The sequence below is a fragment of the Papio anubis genome, chromosome 3 (genome assembly GCF_008728515.1).
Source record: "Papio anubis isolate 15944 chromosome 3, Panubis1.0, whole genome shotgun sequence".
Classification (NCBI taxonomy): domain Eukaryota; kingdom Metazoa; phylum Chordata; class Mammalia; order Primates; family Cercopithecidae; genus Papio; species Papio anubis.
The window spans coordinates 98366966-98374758 of NC_044978.1; positions in this window are offsets into that span (position 1 = coordinate 98366966).

The following is a 7793-nucleotide window of genomic DNA, read 5'->3' on the forward strand; positions in this document are numbered from 1 at the left end:
GTCACAAAAAATAAATAAATTAATTAATTAAATTAAATAACATATATAAAACATCCAGCCCAGTGTCTCGCATGTAGTAAGAGTTCACTGGTTGTTGTTGTTTCACATGACAGCCGTGTTAGGGTTATTTGCATGTATGCCAGTCAGTCCTATTTGGTTATAAGTCCCCTGGGGGCAGGCTCTGAGTGTGCTCATCTTTGTCTTTCTTCTTCTGGAACTGAGAACTCCCTGAAGGCAGAGACCATTTCTTTTCCTTTTTTTTTTTTTTTTTTTTTTTTGAGAAGGAGTCTTGCTCTGTCACCCAGGCTGGAGTACAGTGGCGCCATCTCAGGTCACTGCAACCTCCACCTCCCGAGTTCAAGTGATTCTCCTGCCTCAGCCTCCCTAGTAGCTGGGATAACAGGCATTTGCTGACATGCCCGGCTAATTTTTGTATTTTTAGTAGAAATGGGGTTTCACCATGTTGGCCAGGCTGGTCTTGAACACCTGACCTCAAGTGATCTGGCCGCTTCAGCCTCCCAAAGTGCTGGGATTACAGGCATAAACCACTGCACCCAGCCCATTTCTTATTCTTGTAGACATTGTTCTTAGCAAATGGCAGGCACATGATAAGCAACATAGAAACTAGGTTGAAGGAGTGAATGAATGAAGGAGTAAATGAATGGACGGAAACCACACAAAAATGAAGCGAATGGAAACCCAGGAATAGAGTGTGATTCCATATGCCTGTTATTTTTGCTTGAAGTTAATTCTCAGATCTCTGCTGGGATCTTGGCTGACATGCATTTGCTGGAGTTGACTGGATTATATAATTGCTGTTTTCTGTCTCTACTGTGATTATGACTCAAACAGTGGATACATTTACGGTGCTACATAAATAATAATTATTTTAATTATGGTTTGACCTGTACAACATATTCTAGCAACGTAGCTGACTGTGCATTTGTGTATGTGCCCCTCTGAGAGTCCTGGAGAAGACTCCTATTATGAGGGTACAAAGGAATCTCCCCTCTATGCACATGGTAATTTTACAATTATAACATGGAGAAGTACAATACCACTGTAATTATAGCAAGTTTTCAGAACAAAATGGCTTTGAAATAATATATAATCTAACTGTATTGTACATGTGTAGTATAAAGTTTAATTTGCTTAACAATGTTTTATTTTTGGTGCCAGGAAAAAATGGGTGTATGGCCATTTTTCAGGCTTCCTATAAGAGTACGAAAGTGACTTATAAATTTTAAGTGAGACTTAAGCAACATGATTTGTGTAACATGCTTAACTAAGTGCCCAGCATGTAGTAAGCGCTCAATAAGTATTAGGTAACTGAACTTAACTGACAACAAGGATAAAAAAAAATAGGTATAATTTGGCCATAGTGTATCTAAGTAAGCGTTCGATATAAATGATGGTGTCTCTGCATTTTAAAAATGATCCCAGGGAACTCGGATTTGGTCCACATGGCACCTGTAGACCCTCATCAATTCAGTGAACTTTTTTTTTAATCCCACTTGTAGTGCATAGGGGACCATGCTAGACACTGGAGGGGTTGAAGAATGGTTTAGGCCCATGGGGTCCATGGGTAGGACACAAAGATAAATATGATAATAACTGCTGCTATGAAACTGACAATGTAGTGAAAGAGAAAAGATAGTCATGGAATAATAGAACCCTCACTGAGCACTTAGTACATGCCAGGCAGTGCTCTATGATTTTACTCAGGAAAAATCATTTAATCTTCATACAGATGAGGAAACTGAGGCATAGAGAGTTAAATAGGGTGTTACAGATAAGAAGCAGGTGAGATTCCAACTCAGGCTGTCTGATCAGAGTCTACACTCTTGACTGCTACATTATGGTTTCCCCTTTACACCTCACACCTTTAGTGTGCAAATAGCAGTGATATGAATATAATTTGCAGAGAGGGGTTAGAGAACTACCGTGGGAACATTACAGCCAAGATATTGGGACTACTTCTCTGAGGAGTGGCATTGAGTAAGAAAGAACAGCTGCTTAGAGGTTTTAACTGACAATCCCCATTTCCACCAAGTCTGGGGTAGACTACTCCTATGGGTCCCACATCAACTATAATTACCCCTATTGGAGCCCTAAGTACATTTTACTGCAATTGCCTGTTTATCTGTCTCTTTGGCCATTAAATATATAAGCTCTTTGACCTGCTTGGACATATTTGTATCCTGAGCATCCAGGAGACCCTCAAGAGTTCACTGAGGGCTGGGCAGAGGGCCTTGCACCTTTAATCCCAGCACTTTGGGAGGCCCGGGTGGGAGGACCTCAAGCCCAGAAGTTTGAGGCTACAGTGAGAAATGATCATGCCACTGCACTCCAGCCTCGATGACATAATGAAACCTTGTCTCTTAAGAAAAAAAATTACTGATATGACCTGTCACCTTTTTTTCCCCTGAAATTAGATATTTTACACAATAAAATGAATAGATTTAATTTAAAAGACCAGATGCCTTGCAGAAATGCGCATTTAAATAGCGCTAAGATGTGCTGAGCATGTAACTCAGGATTTGAAACAGTTTTGTGGCTAAAAATCGGTAGGATTATTGGAGCAAAAAGTAAACCTTTTAAATGCATACGTCATGGAGGATGAATGTTTCCCAATTATCTGGAAAGTTAATATGGCATTTTAAATGAAAATAACAATAAATCCTGCTCCTGCTGTCATTTGAACGCTCTGTGCTTTGCTATTCTATTCACACATAGAGGATGTTCAGCCTTTCCAGTCCAGTAGGAAATACATAGCCGTAGTTGTCAGATGGGTGCTATTTAATTGAGCAGACAATAGAGGGAAACCAGGTTCACACAAGAGAGGATGACCATACTTCAGAAATGAACAAAATTAACAGTTTATGATAATTAATGTATTCTCAAATTCCTTCCCAGGAATACTGTTTTTCACGTTATCAAATTCTGTCTCCATTGTTATTGAAACGTTAGAATATTAGAAGCATATTCTTTCTCACACCAAAGTTACTGGCTTCAGGATATGAGCCAGCTGGTTTCTAAGGGCTCTGTCTTCTGGAAAACATTAGGGTGCTTTTTGGAGGCATGGAGGGCTATTTGTTTATTTTTAAAAATTCATTTCCTAGGCCAGGTGTGATGGCTCGCACCTGGAATTGCAGCACTTCGGGAGGCTGACGTGAGTGGATCATCTGACGTCAGGAGTTCGAGACCAGCCAGTCTGAAGTGGGAGAATCCCTTGAATTTGGGAGGTGGAGGTTGCAGTGAGCCTTGAGCCCACCACTGCACTCCAGCCCCAGCAACAGGGTTAAGACTCTGTCGAAAACAAACAAACAAACAAACAAACAAACAAAAAATGTATTTCCTAGAAGACCCAAACCCTCCCCCAGGACTTAAGCCACATTCTCCTTCTTCAAGAACCCTCTTTGGGTTCCCCTCTGACGCTTTTTTCTCGAGGCTCCTGGCTCACAGACAAGCTCTGAGCTGCCTGTCTATGCATTGCTTGGTCTGCCACTCAGACCCTCGCCAAGTCCACTTTCGGCCATGTTTTCCATGTATCTTCAGTGAGTGTCAAAATTCCATACCCAAAGGTGATATTTGACATTATTTTGGCTGGGCATGGTGGCTCATGTAATCCCAGCACTTTAGGAAGGTGAGGAGGAAGGATCGCCTGAGGTCAGGAGTTTGAGACCAGCCTGGATGACATAGTGAGACTCCTGTTTCTACAAAAAATTAAAATTAAAATTAAATGGGCATGATCATTCATGCCCATAGTTCTAACTACTAGAGAAGCTAAGGCAAGAGGATCGCCTGAGCCCAGGAGGTTAAGGCTGTAGCAAGCCATGATCACACCATTGCACTCCAGCTTGGGCGACAGAGCAAGACCCTATCTCAAAATGGGTCAATGTACACATTGTCTGAAATACACTGGATTCATTCATTCTTTCTTTCAAAAAACATTTGTTGAATGCCCAGTATATGCCAAGCACTGTCTGGCAGGCACAGACACTAGAGTGGCTTATGAAGTAATGAGGCTCCTTGTTTTCATGAACTTTATACTCTAAAGAGAGGAACAAACAAATAAACCAAGAGATCAATATGTACCTATAAACTGTGGGTCAGTGCCATGTGGTAGTCCTATGATGAGAATAAGAACAGGAAGGAGGGGTCAAGGACTTCCCTCCTAAGGACAGATATTAAATCTGAGATAGGAGGGGTAGGGAGGAAGGCTAGCGAAGAGGTGGGAAAGAAGGTGGATGGAGGAAAGTTTTCCAGGCAGAGGAAAGCAGTCTGCAGATCCAGATGTGGGAAAGAGCTTGATAGATCTTAAGAAGGAAAAGACCATTGTAGAAAGGAAAAAGAGTGGTATGAGATGACATTGGAGAAGGTAGGCAGAGCCACATTTAGATGTCTGGGTTTTGTTTTAAATTCAATGGGAAGCCACTGATGGCCACTAAGTAGGAGGTGACATTAATCAGATTTACGAAAGAGCATGCTGCCCATGAGAATGGCTAAGATTAAAAAAACATCAAATCTTGGCAAAATACAGAGCAAATGGAACATTCATATCTTTCCAGTAAGAGTATACATTGGTATAAGTACTTGGGAAATTGGCAATATCTACTTAAGTATGCATACCCCATGCCCAACAATTTCATTCCTAGGTATATTTCAACAGAAATGCATACATACACTCACCAGAAGAAAGGCATGAGAATGCTCATCGCAATATTACTCATAATAGTCAAAAGCTGAAAATTACTCAAGTATCCATCAAGAGTAGAATGGGTAAATAAATTGTGGTAAATTCATACAATGAAATACTTCCCAGGAATAAGACTAAACAATCTGCAACTATAAGCCACAACATGGATGAATTTCATCAACAAAATGTTGAATAAAAGATGCCAGGTACAGAAGAGGATGCATGGGATGATTCTACTACATAACGTTTTAAAGCAGGAAAAAGCAATCTTATGGTGTTAGAAGTAAAGATAGTGGTTCCCCAACCCACATGCTCATCAATGACAGACTGAATAAAGAAAATGTGGTACATATACACCATGAAATACTATGCAGCCATAAAAAAGGGTGAGTTCATGTCCTTTGCAGGGACATGGATGAAGCTGGAAATCATCATTCTCAGCAAACTACCACAGGAACAGAAAACCAAACACCGCATGTTCTGAACACATGGACACAGGGAGGGGAACATCACACACCAGGGCCTGTTGGGGTGTGGGGAGCTAGGGGAGGGATAGCATTAGGAGAAATACCCAATGTAGATGACGGGTTGATGGGTGCAGCAAACCACCATGGCACGTGTATACCTATGTAACAAACCTGCACGTTCTGCACATGTATTCCAGAACTTAAAGTATAATAATAATAAAAAGAGAGTGGTTCCCTTGGAAGGAGGTAGCATGGAAGGGGCATGAGTGGATGTCTGGGATGCTGGTCATGTCTTATGTATTGATCTGGCATTGGTGACATGAGTATCCTCTTTTACGTAAAACCACTGAGTTATACAATATACGTTATATTTCATTAACCTACATATAACTTGCATAAAAAATAAGACTTTTTTTTTTTTTTTTTGAGATGGAGTTTCACTCTTGTTGCCCAGGCTGGAGTGCAATGGCGCAATCTCGGCTCACTGCAACCTCCACCTACTGGGTTCAAGCGATTCTCCTGCCTCAGCCTCCCGAGTAGCTGAGATTACAGGCATGCACCACCACGACCAGATAATTTTTGTATTTTTAGTAGATACAGTGTTTCAACATGTTGGTCAGGCTGGCCTTGAACTCCTGATCTCAGGTGATCCATCCGCCTCGGCCTTCCAAAGTGCTGGGATTACAGGCATGAGCCACCACACCAGGCCAAAAATAAGACTTTATGTTTTAATAAGGGTACCCTGATTGCTGTGTGGAGAATGAATTGACAAAGGCAGGAGTTGATGTAGGTAAGCAACTGGAAGGTGATTCCTGGAGAGAGGAACCTCTTGAGATTAGATTGACGCCGTGGAGCAACAGAGGAGTGGACAGACTTGAGAGACTCTTGGAAGGTAAAAATCAATAAAACTTGCCATTGACCAGGCACGGTGGCTCACGCCTGTAGTCCCAGCACTTTGGGAGGTCAAAGTAGGTGGATTGTTTGAGGTCAGGAGTTCGAGACCAGCCTGACCAACATGGTGAAGCCCGGTCTCTACTAAAAATACAAAAATTAGCCAGGCATGGTGGTGCACACCTGTAATCCCAGCTACTTGGGAGGCTGAGGCAGGAGAATTGCTTGAAGCCAGGAGGTGGCAGTTGCAATGAGCCAAGATCATGCCGTTGTACTCTAGCCTGGGCCACAGAGTGATAATCCACCTCACACAAAAAATTAAAAATTAAAAAAAATTAAAGCTTGCTATTGGCCTGAATGGGAGTTAAGAGAAAAGGAAGAACAAAGTAGACTACTAGATCTGGGGCCTGGGCTACTGAGTGGTGGTGTTATTATTTGAGACAGGAAAGTCTAGGGGAGAATCAAGCTTGGGTGAAAATCTACAGTTCAGGACTCAAGGCTTCCCATCACGTCTATTGGTGCAAGGCTGATTTTAGAGGAAATGGAGAAAATCAAAATGACTCAGGACACCTATAGCTTTGCCAGCTTTGACAAGGACTCTCTGGACAAAAAGAGGGAACATTCACATTCAAAAGAATTTTCTTCCTAGGATTTCACAGTCTCTCCTCCAACTCTTCTCCACTCCTTTAGCTCTGGATCTGACAAGCAAACTCCTGCCACCAGAAAAGTGATGAGGATATCCTTGCATTCCTCTCTCTTGGCCAGAAAGTGGAACATTCCCATGTCTTCTTTTTAGGTCAGGGAGTGTTGCAATTAAAGAAAAGACTTTTCCTAGGATAAGAAGGAAAGGAAACAAAAGTACTAGCCAGAGAACACAAAGTGGACGGAAAACGAAGAGTGTTTTCTGAGCTGCCCAGGTTCTGACCCAAACAACACAATGTTGAAAGAGCTGCGATGCTGGAGCTGCAGGGTGCAGGTGGGGGTGTCTGGGGCAAGGCAGGAGAGGGCATCGGGGATCCTGTATTATATGGTAGGCATGGTAGGCTCTGCAGAGGATTCTGGCACTCAAGCTTATAGTCATTGAACACCTTTGAATAGCACAGTGTGGTTCGCATTTCAGAAGGATCATTATGGTAGGACTGTGGGGGGTGAGGAGAAGAGGTAAAGATTGGAGTTGGGAGATGTAGTTAAGAGGCTGTGACCATAGTCTGGACAAGGGAAGGCAAGGACTTGAACTAAGGCCCTGGAGGCAAGAAGGAATGAAAGAAAGACCTGGTGCCAAGAATGATTTGGGAGGTCAGTCTGGAGATTTCCCAGTTCAGGGAACTGGGCAGATTCTCATGGGGAGGGGGATGGGTTAGTCAAGGACAATGTCCAGGCTGAAGGGACCCTTGGAACTGTGACATCGACAACTGAGATAATACAGGACAAGAAGGAGATTTACAGGAGCTTGAATAGGATTTGTTGACTCCTGTGATCTGGTGAGAATCTAAATCCTGTCTTGCAAAAGTTGTCATTGTTCTGGTCAATCGATGCCCCACCCAGGCACTGAGTCACTGGTTCCATGCATTTGTGCATATGCTAATTTGTTCATAAACTTCTGGGAAATTACTTTCTATTTCTTATCTCCTCGCTGTTTCTTCCTGGTCACCAAGTACTCAGCCTTGCATGTAGAAGATACTGTATCCAAATTACCTTTTGAATTTAGTGGCATTTATACAGTGTGAACCATGATG